The sequence below is a fragment of the Heptranchias perlo genome, unplaced genomic scaffold, assembly GCF_035084215.1.
Source record: "Heptranchias perlo isolate sHepPer1 unplaced genomic scaffold, sHepPer1.hap1 HAP1_SCAFFOLD_214, whole genome shotgun sequence".
NCBI classification, from domain to species: domain Eukaryota; kingdom Metazoa; phylum Chordata; class Chondrichthyes; order Hexanchiformes; family Hexanchidae; genus Heptranchias; species Heptranchias perlo.
The window spans coordinates 510,346-522,635 of NW_027139228.1; the positions used below are offsets into that span (position 1 = coordinate 510,346).

The window sequence follows — 12,290 nt, forward strand, 5'->3', positions numbered from 1 at the left end:
ATGTCATCTGAGCATGCCTTATTCGCCATAATTTACACTGCGGTCAGGTATCAGGCACATGAAAAAAAAACAGTGAAATGTTTGTGTGGGCGCGATGCTCTGGGATTCCCTGCCTGACCAGCGCCACCGATCCTTCTCGGAACTGCAAGCTTCAGGTTTCCGTAGTGTCGTGGTTATCACGTTCGCCTAACACGCGAAAGGTCCCCCGTTCGAAAACGGGCATGAAGCATTTTGAAACCTTGTTCCCATTAAAAATGAGGAAATACTTAACGATTCACACTGCTGATTAAATGTGAACCAAGTCCATAACTTGCAGTCCGCTGGGAGCAGGCGATGAAAGACCCGTGATATTGGGGGTGAAGGCTGCTTCCAATACTGTCCCACACCCGGTGGGACCTGGCGGAAATTTGATAAGTCCGATCTATTCAACCAAGGTGGGATAAATGAAACGGTGTTTGAGAAACATTCATATATATATATAATAACATCCAGGATCCTGTCTTCAGAGTGCGTGGCGCAAAGGTCTGACTCCAGATCAAAAGTCTGCTTCTTCATATCACATCGGGGTCACTGTTTCTTTCACCGCTCACATGAGAGACTGGATAATTCCCGAATGAAGGTTTTAATTGCTTTTTTACAAAAAAAAACAGATGTTTGTTCCAAAGCCTGACTCAGTACCTACCGAGTGGCAGGGAGGGGAGCGCCGAATACCCTCATTTATTTCATGCAACAAACTGACACGAACACTGGTATTGATTCAAAATCGACCTGCAGATGGACACACCCAGAAAAAAGACAACCACAGAAACAGACAGCAACTACTTGCAGAATATATATATATAGCGCCTTTAACGTGGTCAGACGATTTAAGCTCGGTGAACTTGCTTCTGCTTTCTGAAATGTACTTGTCCATCCTTCAGAGTTCACGGGAAATAATTTTTTTGTCTTTCGAAAAAAGTCACGAAAAGCAGAGACATGTTTTCTTTTCAACACAGCTGGTGAAATGGCTGGACTATCATAAATTAGGAGTCGCCTTTGAAACATTTAAAGGCGACTACCTAAAAATCACTTGGTGCAAATTTAAAATCACGGTCACTATTTATTTAAGTCTGAAAGAAATAACAATAAACATGTCAGTCAGCGCCCGCGGTGAGACGGTGTCGAACTTGTTTGTTGCGAAGTTCACCGCTGGGCTAAAGTTGACGCCGTTTAAAGGACGCTAACCCACTCAATGTAAAGGATGAGCTCAGAACCAACAGGTCCCGTCAACGTCAAACACCTCCTTTCTTGTTTAATAGAGGGAGCAGAGGCGTGTTCATCATCAGACACCAGCAAATTCAAGAAATGAAAGAGATAAAGGCACAGATGCAAATTTCAAATCTTTTCAATGCAAAGTTATTTCACTTTACTTAAAGTGCCGTGAGGCTGAAAACGGGTCCCAGGTGATTTGCGTTCACTCGTGACTTGTTTTCCAGTGTTTGTCCGTCAGGTTTGCAATTCAATTTGTATTGGATATTGAAGATATTTCAGGATGATTGCACAACATACCATGTGTAAAGCAACCATCTTGATAACTTCAATCATCACACACTCTACATCGACGCTGCAGAGGCCCCAGCACCCCTTTCAATATTGTTTTTCTTAACTCACAGTTTTCAAAAGGGAATTGGATAAACGCTCGAATGGAAACATTTTCAGGGCTATGGGGAAACAGCAGGCGAGTGGGACTAACTGGACAGCTCTTTCAGAGAGCAGGCACAGGCACGATGGGCCGAATGGCAACCGAATTGCGCTGTCTTATTCTATGATTCTATTAATAGATCAATTTCCGCCTTTCACTGAGCCTCTCTAAATGGAGGGCAGTAATCGTGTCCCTGTGAAATGAGCTCCTGAACAGTAATACGGAAATTAGCGTGGCTGAGCGGTTTGAAACTCTGGTTAGGCTCCGAACAGGAAATTTCCTCTCGAAGTTTGATTAGTTTATCAATTATCTCCCCCTTTCGATCTTAAATGTCTTTGCATATTTTTTTTGTTCTCTTCTTCTACTGTCATGCCCACAATACTAGTCTCCCTGGTAAATACTGAAGCAAAGTGATTATTTAATATTTCTGCCATTTCGCTGTCATTGCCTGTGAGTTTGTCGTGTGTATCCCTTAGTGGCCCTATTCATATCCTAAATTTTCTTTGGCTGTTGATGTGTCTGCAATACTTTGCTTTTTTGATATTCCTTTTTTCCTTTCTAATAGTTCTTTCGACTTCTTTCCCAGTCTTTTCACATTCCCCTCTCTCCTTTATTGTCCAGGGTGGGTCTTTTTCTTCAGTTTCAATTTTGCCCTTATTTCTTTATTCAACCCTGGTGTGTCATTTCTGGCTAGTTTGTTCTTGCTTTTTAGTGGGATATATTTCTCCTGGACTCTATTGATCACCGTTTTAAATATTTCCCACTGCTGTTCTATTTCTTTGTCCAGGTCATTAATATGTCAAACATTTCACCGTTTGAAACTTCTCAAGTCACATTTCCACAACAAAGCCAGTTGCTTTTGTGGGAGGAGCAAATCAACTTGGTCGAAAAATCAGCTGCAGCCCAATCTACAAATAAAATATTTTCACGTCTTAGTGAAAATAAACAATGCCAGAAATGGGATTTGAACCCATGCCTCTCATCGAGACTGCGATCTGAACGCAGCGCCTTAGACCGCTCGTCCATCCTGAAAACAAATTTAAGGTTTCATCCTGCATCAATTCTGCACCGTTGGCCAGTGAACGCATCATAAAAGTTTAAAATGATACTCGCCCAACGTGGGGCTCGAACCCACGACTCTGAAATTAAGATTCTCATACTCTACCGACTGAGCGAGCCGGGCCTGAACACTCCTAACCGCCTTATCTGTTATTGCAGCAAGCAAGAGAAAGACTCCATTTCAAATTATTGGAATCAATTCTGAGGGACAGGATAAACTGTCACTTCGAAAGGCACGGACCAATCAAGGACAGTCCGCATGGATTTGTTCAGGGGAGTTTGTGTCTAACTGTCCTGATTGAATTTTTCGAGGAGATGACAAGGAGGATCGATGAGGGTAGCGCAATTGATGTCGTCTACATGGATTTTAGCAAGGCTTTTTAAAAGTTCCCACATGGCAGATTGGTCAAAAAAGTAAAGGACCATGGGATCCAAGGGAATGTGGCTTGTTGGATCCAAAATTGGCTCAGTGGCAGGAAGCAAAGTGTAATGGTCGACCGGTGTTTTTGCGGCTGGAAGGCTGTTTCCAGTGGGGTGCCGCAGGGCTCGGTACTTGGTCCTTTGCTTTTTGCGGTATATATTAACGATTTGGACTGAAACGGAGGGGGCATGATTAAGAAATTTGGGGGTGACACAAAAATAGGCCGTGTGGTTGAGAGCGAGGAGGAAAGCTGTAGACTGTGGGGGTTCAGGCAATTTTCTGATAACAAGCACTCCATCTGTCTCTGAACGAATTTTGAACGAATACGTGTGTTTGACCCGGCACAGGCACGATGGGCCGAATGATCTCCTCTTGTGGAAAAACATAATACGATGATACTAAGTGTTGTCAGACAGAAAAGCAACATATTCCAAATAAGAGCAGGGAGAGGAAACGAGTCTAACAGCATAACAGCACGGTGAGATATTGTATTTGAGAAGGATGAGGAGGGTTAGTTTTTCAAGGTGGTAGTCACATCGGGTATCAATTGTGAACTTGATAAGGACCATTTCATGCTGCGACAGTCTCTGGTACTGTGTGTGAGTGTGGGATTCATTCTGTACCTGTCAGTCTCTGGTACTGTGTGTGAGTGTGGGATTCATTCTGTACCTTTCAGTCTCTGGTACTGTGTGTGAGTGTGGGATTCATTCTGTATCTGTCAGTCTCTGGTACTGTGTGTGAGTGTGGGATTCATTCTGTATCTGTCAGTCTCTGGTACAGTGTGTGAGTGTGGGATTCATTCTATATCTGTCAGTCTCTTGTCCTGTGTGTGAGTGTGGGATTCACTCTGTATCTGTCAGTCTCTGGTACTGTGTGTGAATGTGGGACTCATTCTGTATCTGCCAGTCTCTGGTACTGTGTGTGATTGTGAGATTCATTCTGTACCTGTCACTCTCTGATGTTGTGTGTGAGATTGGAATTGATTCTGTATCTTGTCAGCAGTGTGTGTGAGAGTTTGTGATTCATTCTTTATATGCAGTCTCTCATACTGTGTGTTAGTGTGGGATTCTTTCGTTATCTGTCAGTCTCTGGTACTCCATGAGAGTGTGGGACTCATTCTGTATGTACAGTCTCCAGTACTGTATGTGGGAGTTGAATTCATCCTATATATGCAGCTACTCATACTGCATGTTAGTGTGGGATTCATACTGTACCTGTCAGTCTCTGGCACTGAGTGTGAGTGTGGGATTAACTGTGTGTCTGTCAGTCTCTTGGACTGTATGTGAGTTTGGGATTCCTTCTGCATCTGTGAGAGTTGGATTTATTCTGTGTCTGTGTGTCTCTGGTACTGTCTCTGAATGTGAGATTCATTCTGTATCTGTACGTAATTATTCTCTCAGATTACATTATGGCGTTCAATATTGTAGCTTTAATATCTCGATGTTTAAATAGTTTTACTCATTGTTTAATTGGTAAATATGGACATACTTTAGGATTTGATGCTGGAGGTTTTAATCCGATAATTTGTGTGCTTTTTGGAGTACTATTAAATCTGTATCTCTGTGAGTACTGTTGTGGATGATAATGTATCTTTCAAACTGATAAGGTGACATTTTTGAATTGGTATGTAATGTGTAGACCAGTCTGTAGAAATGGAATTGATACCGTATCTTTCAGTCTAATATTGTATGGAATTTTTGGACTGGTATGTAATGTGTATCTCAGTCTGCACTAATAGAATTGACACTCTATCTTTAAATCTCATTCTACGAGTACATTCTGAACAGGTATCTAATTTGTCTCTCAGGTTTACTATCTTTCAATATTTCTGAATCTGATACTCTGCCTGAGTTTTGGACTTGTGTGCAATTTGTATCATATGATACACATTTCGAATGGATATTGCATGGATTAAAGTCATGTGTGTGAGAGTTCTGGGCTAGTATTCAATTTGAATCTCGGGGTACATTATTGGGATTCATTCTGTACCTTTGAATCGGGTACCATGTGTGATTTCTATCTGGTATTTAATTCGTAGCTAATGTTGCTCTATTGTGAGATTGACACAGTGCCTTTCACTCCGAGAGTGTGATTTTGGACTGGGATTTTTGTATCTTCCTGTCAGCGGGACTGAGTTAGGGGGAAATGGAACAGTGTCTGCCTCACCTACTCTGCTTGACTGTTGGATTGAAAATGTGTCTCTGGAAATTGTGATCAGTGTGGGACTGACTACTCCTGCTGTCTGAGACTGTGGAACTGATGACCTGTCTGTGTCTCTGTGCTCTGTGAGTGATAATATACCTACTGTGTGTGAGAAGGAGCTGGCTGCATTGTTCCTTCTGCCTCGGGCGGAGGAAGCATCACATTTATTCTGGATCGTTCAAGGGTTTGCCTGGAGAAAGAAAATGATCTCTTGTTACTCAGGAACATGTGAGGTAGAAAATACAGAAGTGATCAGTTTAATATCTCTGTTAATGATCATTTTGAATATCCACAAATGAAATCCAGTGATACAAACAGTGTCAGTGTCTGACTCCACTGCAGTACTGCAGCACTCAGCTTCTGCACACCAGGTGTGTTGGGCTGTTTTACAACGATTTAATGACATTCAGACACGGCCCAACCCCTGCACTGATCCATGAATGGGACTACCCGATGGGGCAGGGACATTTGTACAGGTCAGCTTTCAAATCTCCTCTCCCATGGGACTAACCGTTCAACCGAAACCAAACAGCCGCTGTTTAAAATGTGTCCTTCACACTTCTCACCTGATGCCTGCAATAGATGATCTTTGTATAACTCCCCACATCCTTACTGTCCAGCTCTGTTTCCACTCTTCACTGTCCAATCACAATAAACAGGGTGAGGCTGGAACTAAACCAGAACCATTCACGACTGGTTTGGGGAGAGAAAGCAACAATGATTTTAATAGCACGTCCTTCCCATTCTCTCTCCCTTCCCCTGGACACACCCTGTCCACACACAGCCCGAGAATGACCTCTCCCTTCCCCCCTCTCACTCCATGTTCCGGGACCAGTTCCTGATCCACTCTGCCTCTTATAAACAGCCCCCGGACTCCCCCTGACCTTCCCCCGGACTCAATGCCGATCTCTGAGCCCATCTGCGGACACGGTCCCGAAGCGATGATCTGCTGTAACGAGGCTGCTCTTTGCTCCCTTCCCCCGGGGGCCGTGATCTCTCCATTCCCGGCTGTTTTAAACCATCTTCTTCCGCTCACTGAGGGAATGGCGCCCACAATTCCCAATCCAAAAATCGATGGAAACTTTCCCCAATTGGAATTTTTCGGAGTCTGAGCAAAGGAAGTGGGTCTGGGGGAAAGGTCAGAGGGAATGGGGTCCACAGGCAGTGCAGGAACAGGAACCAGAATGGGAAACAGATGGGATTCCACCAGTGCCTAACGCTGGAATCCAGACTGACTTTACAATCTCCAACTATTAAACTAGATGTTTCCATCCCTGCTGTTTCTCTCGGGGTCTTTTGATGGTAAAGAGCCTTTCAGAGATAAAGTGAGCGGCTGTGAAATCAGATAATGGATTCTCTTCATTAATGGCCCCTATAATGTGCGACTAAGAGAGGATTTCTCAAACCAATCCTGGAGAAACATGGGAGGAAAGTGGGAGTCGGTGTATTTGCTGGGACCGTGTAGGGTTAATATCAGGCAGCAACAGTCGCAGATTAATTTAACCGGAGTGAAACTGTAGGTCACTGAGAGTAATATCGAACAGCCCTGAGCTGTAAAACTGCAGATAGTACAACAGGCATTAGAGGGTTAAATGTGACCCATTGTTTCTGTCCCTCTCTGTACTGTCCCTGAGTGTGGGATTAATAGTGTTTCTGACCCTTGTACAATATCTGTGAGAGATGGGATTGCATCTTCTGTCTTTCCAACGCGATCTTTCTGGATAAATCGGCACTTTACCGGTCAGTCCGGAACTAATACTGTTAACGTCTGTCTGTCACTGTGTCTCACCGCTCTCTCTGTCTCTCTCACCGTGTCTGCCTCCCTCTCTCTCTCTCTGGTGCTGTATATGAAGGTGGATACTGTTATTGAGCGTGATTTGGACACAGATCGGAAGTGTAAGATTGATACTGTCTCTCTCTCTCTCTATTGCTGGACATGAAAGTGGGATACTGTCTGATATAAAATAGAGAGAATGTGATGTCCGTGCCGGGCCTCACTGTAACTGGGGATGTTTCGGCTCCAGTCCCAGTTCATCGTCATAATCTTTTCACAGATTCAAGGCGAGAGTCTCTGTGAGACGGTAACACTGGCGGAGAAACTCCGCGTCATAACTCAAACCCAACACACGAGATTCTCCAAATAAGCTGGAATAAGGTGTTTGTAAAACGCTGAACCCGTCTGGGAGGGGATGTGTGGGGAGATAGAACAGGGAAACAGACTGAAATGGAGGAGCCGAGTTGACTTGTTATTGAATGGACTGTATTTAGGCAGGAATATTAACGATTTCTCATTGTAACGGGGCTTATTTGAAAGCTTCGGGTTTTGGGAATCCTTGAATATGAAGCCCGGGTCTGTCAGGATTTGTGCGGAGCGCTGAGGTTCGGTTCTATTATCGATAAACGCTTTGAAACTGTCGGATGGAGAGAACTGGAGGTGGAGCTGGAAGATCAGAGGCCGCTCTCCGCTCTGTCTCTCTGACTGTCTCCTCCCCTCCCGATTTCTCTGTTTAATTCCCCATATGGAACCAAAGCGGGTCGGTGGACTCTAAACACGGTTTACTCGTTAACAGGACGAAAGGCGAGTAATGTTCCTGATCTCCTGGGCACCAGGCAATTCACTGTTATTTGTTTCTGTACAGAGTTACATTTCAGTGATTCCCCAGTGAGTTTGATGCGTTATGTAAATAATCCAACAAAATAGAACAGAAACGGAGCGAAGCGCTGAATCCCACAGATGTAGAAAGGTTAGTCGAGCAGTTCTGGTGATTCTTTACGAGCCCAGCATGGCAAGTAGTTTAAATAAATACAAGAAACCTGGTGATGTGTGGGCTGGGATCTATAAGTCACCGTTGAAAGTAGCGGACTGTGGTCACTGCCCCGACTCCAGTCCCATTAATTCCTCATCTCGTCCACAACGAGACAAAAGCAGCTCAAAGCCACACTGGTCGCATGATATTAGCGTTTCCCTTCAGACAGTAACCAGTCCTTTCACAGATACAGAGGGTGGCTCTGAAAAGAGCCTTCACATCGAGTTACATTGAACCTACAGCACAGAAACAGGCCATTCGGCCCAACTAATCTATGCCAGCGTTTATGCTGCTGATGAGCCTCCTCCTTCCTTACTTCATCTAACCCTATCTGCATATCCTTCTATTCCTTTCTCCCTCATGTGCTGATCTATCTTCCCCTTAAATGTCCCTCTGTTATTTGCCTCAGATACAACCTCGTAGTTGCAAGTTCCACATTCTAACCACTCTCTGGGTAAAGCAATTTCTCCTGAATTCCCTATTTGATTTATTAGTGAATATTTTATATTTATTACCTGAAGTTTTGGACTCCCCACAAGTGTAAACATTTTCTCTACATCTATCCGAACAAACCCTATCATTATCTTAAAAACCTCGATCAGATCAACCCTCAGCCTTCTCTTTTCTAGTGAAACGATATCCAGTCTGTTCAGTCTTTCCTGATAAGAATATCCTCTCATTTCTGGTATCATCCTTGTGAATCTTGTTTGCACCTTCTCCAATGCCCCTATGTCTATAATATGGAGACGAGACCTGTTCGCAGTATTCCAAGTCTGGTCTAAACAAGGTTCTATACAAGTTTAACATAACTTCTTTGCTTTTCAACTCTATCCCTCTCGAAATGAATCCTAGTGTTTGATTTGTCTTTTTATGACCTGATTAACCTGGGTCGTTACTTTTAGTAATTTGTGTATCTGTACCACTAGATCCCTGTGCTCCACTATCCCGTTTAGACTCTTATTATCCAAGCAGTGTGTGACCTCCTGATTCTTCATTCTGCAAGTTTATTAATGCCCTCTTGCATTTTGATGCATTCTTCCTTTGTATTAACTAAATCCCCCAATTTGGTGTCGTCCACAAATTTTGGAATTGTACTTCCAATTCCCGAATCCAAATCGTTAATGTAAATTGTGAAGAACAGTGGTCCCATCACCTGGAACTCCACTTCCCACGTTTTGCCACTCTGAGTAGCGACCCTTAACCTCTATTCTCGGCTTTCAATTTTGTACTCACCTGACCCTGACTCCACGTGCTCTGAACTTAGCCATGAGTCTACAATGTGGTACATTATAGAAGGCCTTCGGAAAACCCAAATATATCACATCTACTGCATTAAACTTGCCTACACTTTCTGTTCCTTCTTCAAAGATTTCAATAAGGTTGGTCCTGTCCTTTGGGTTATCAGATTAAGCCTTGGCCGGTTTCCTTGCTCTTGGAGCTCACAATGCTGGTTTTCTTCGGCATCAGCACGGCCTGGATATCAGACAACACCCTGAGCGATGGTCACCCGTCCCAGCAGCTTGTTGAGCTCCTCGTCGTTGCGGATGGCCAGCTGCAGGTGTCTGGGGATGATGCGGGTCTTCTTGTTTGTCCAGGGCCGCTTTGCCGGTCACCTCGAGGATTTCAGCCGTCAGATACTCGATGCACAGCAGCCAGATAGACCGGGGCTCCGGCACCCACACGTTCAGCATAGTTCCCCTTTCGCAGGAGCCTGTGAACACGGGTAACAGGGAACTGCAGTCCGCCCCGGGATGAGCGAGACTTGGCCTTCGACAGAGCTTTACCGCCGGTTTTTCCTCTTCCAGACATTTCCACAATCTCACAAACACTTTCACAAAGAATGAAGAAATCCTCCCGCACTCGCCCTTCTTATACCTTCTGGAGGAGTACAGTGGGGGCACTTGTGATGGGTCTCTCTCAGAGTGTTTACACTGCCCGCTCACCCTCACTGATATTCTATCTTTGAACTGCTGTAATATTGTCCTTTAGTAATATTGCTGCTCCTCCTCCTTTCCCTATTTCCCTGTCCTTTTTAAAGATCTTATAGACTTGAATATTAAGCTGCCATTCCTGCCCAGTTGATAGTCAGGTCTCTGTAATGATTTAATGGAATTATTTAACTTTACTCAAAGGCTGATGTGAGCTGTGGTAAAATGTATTTCCAGCTGGTCAAGTATTGCAGGTATCGACTGTCTCTTCAGTCCGATATCAGGTGAAGAATTACTGGCTGGTGTGTAATTTCCATTGATTGGGGGTTGGTGAAATCTACTGGGCGGAAACAGGAACTGCAACAGAGCGAGAAAGGATCCGTCAGAAACCAGTGAAAATGAAGAACAAAATCCAACAGCCTGCAGTGTCTGTTCAGGATCTGATGTTTGGGAACTATTTTATTGTTGATTCTTTTCAGCGGTGGTGGTATAGTGGTGAGCATAGCTGCCTTCCAAGCAGTTGACCCGGGTTCGATTCCCGGCCATCGCAATTAAGTGTTCTTATTAGTTTATTTCCATCAGAAACTCTTAAGTTTACAATCGAATTTGATGCAGTTCAGTTGGAAATTGTTTCCAAGACAGAATCGAGTGTAATTGCAGTAAAATGTTATCAACCTTCATTTATTTTCCCTATCGAAGGAAAAGAGGAAAAACATGCTGGAAATACTGATTTGCCAAGGGTCGAATGAGAGTGAGGAAGGGAAATGATATGTTAGCCTTTTTTGGAAGGGTGTTGGAATATAAGAGTGAGGAGGTCTTGCTGCAATTGTAGTATGAGGAAATATTGTGCAAAATTGGACAATATTGGTTGGAGTTTAGAAGAATGAGAGTTGATCGCATTGAAATGTATAAAATTCTTAGACGGCTTGACAGTGTGGATGCTGAGAGTCTGATTCCCCTGGCGGGAGAGTCAAGAACGAGAGCTCATACTCTCAAGATGAGGGGTCGGCCATTTAGGACCAACATGAGGAAACATTTCTTCACTCGAAGGATTGTGAATCTTTGGAATTCTCTACAACCCAGAGGGCTGTGGATGCTCAGTCGTTGAGTTATATTCAAAGCTGAGATCGATAGATTTTAAGAGAGCAACATGCATGATAAAAGTGAGAGCACCATGCATGATAAAAGTGAGAGCACCATGCATTATAAAAGTGAGAGCACCATGCATTGTTATCAGTGAGAGCACCATGCATTTAAAAAAGTGAGAGCACCATGCATGACAAACAGTGAGAGCAGCATTGATTATGAACAGTGAGACCAATATGCATTTTAAACAGTTAGAGCACCGTGCATTATAAACAGTGAGAGCACCGTACATTATAAACAGTGAGAGCAACATGCATTATAAACAGTGAGAGCACCATGCATTATAATCAGTGAGAGCAGCATTGATTATGAACAGTGAGACCAATATGCATTATAAACAGTGAGAGCACCATGCATTATAAACAGTAAGAGCACCGTGCATTATAAACAGTGAGAGCACCATGCACTATAAACAGTGAGAGAACCATGCATTGCAAACAGTGAGAGCAGCATTGATTATGAACAGTGAGACCACGATGCATTTAAAACAGTGAGAGCACCGTGCATTATAAACAGAGAGAGCACCATGCATTATAAGCAGAGAGAGCACCATGCATTGTAAACAGTGAGAGCACCATGCATTATAAACAGTGAGAGCACCATGCATTTTAAACAGTGAGAGCACCATGCATTTTAAACAGTGAGAGCACCACGCATGATAAACAGTGAGAGCACCGTGCACGATAAACAGTGAGAGCACCGTGCACGATAAACAGTGAGAGCACCATGCATTATATACAGTGAGTGCACCATGCATTACAAGCAGTGAGAGCACTATGCACATTAAACAGTGAGAGCACCATGCATTATAAACTGTCAGAACACCATGCATTATAAACAGTAGGAGCACAATGCATTATAAACAGTGAGGGCACCATGCATTATAAACAGTGAGAGCACCGTGCATTATAAGCAGTGAGAGCACAAAGCATTATAAACAGTGAGAGCACAATGCATTGAATGCAGTGAGAGCAACATGCATGATAAACAGTGAGAGCAACGTGCATTATAAACAGTGAGAGCACCATGCATTATAAACAATGAGA

At 43.7% G+C, this 12,290-nt stretch overlaps 2 non-coding genes across 2 annotated transcripts; one reads left to right on the top strand and one right to left on the bottom strand.

Annotated features, from left to right (window-relative positions):
* Positions 1–2,791: 2,791 nt before the first annotated feature.
* On the bottom strand, positions 2,792–2,864 carry trnak-cuu (transfer RNA lysine (anticodon CUU)). Its single transcript has one exon. It is a non-coding gene; the product is annotated as a tRNA-Lys (tRNA).
* A 7,712-nt stretch (positions 2,865–10,576) lies between these two features.
* On the top strand, positions 10,577–10,648 carry trnag-ucc (transfer RNA glycine (anticodon UCC)). Its single transcript has one exon. It is a non-coding gene; the product is annotated as a tRNA-Gly (tRNA).
* The last annotated feature ends 1,642 nt before the right edge of the window (positions 10,649–12,290 follow it).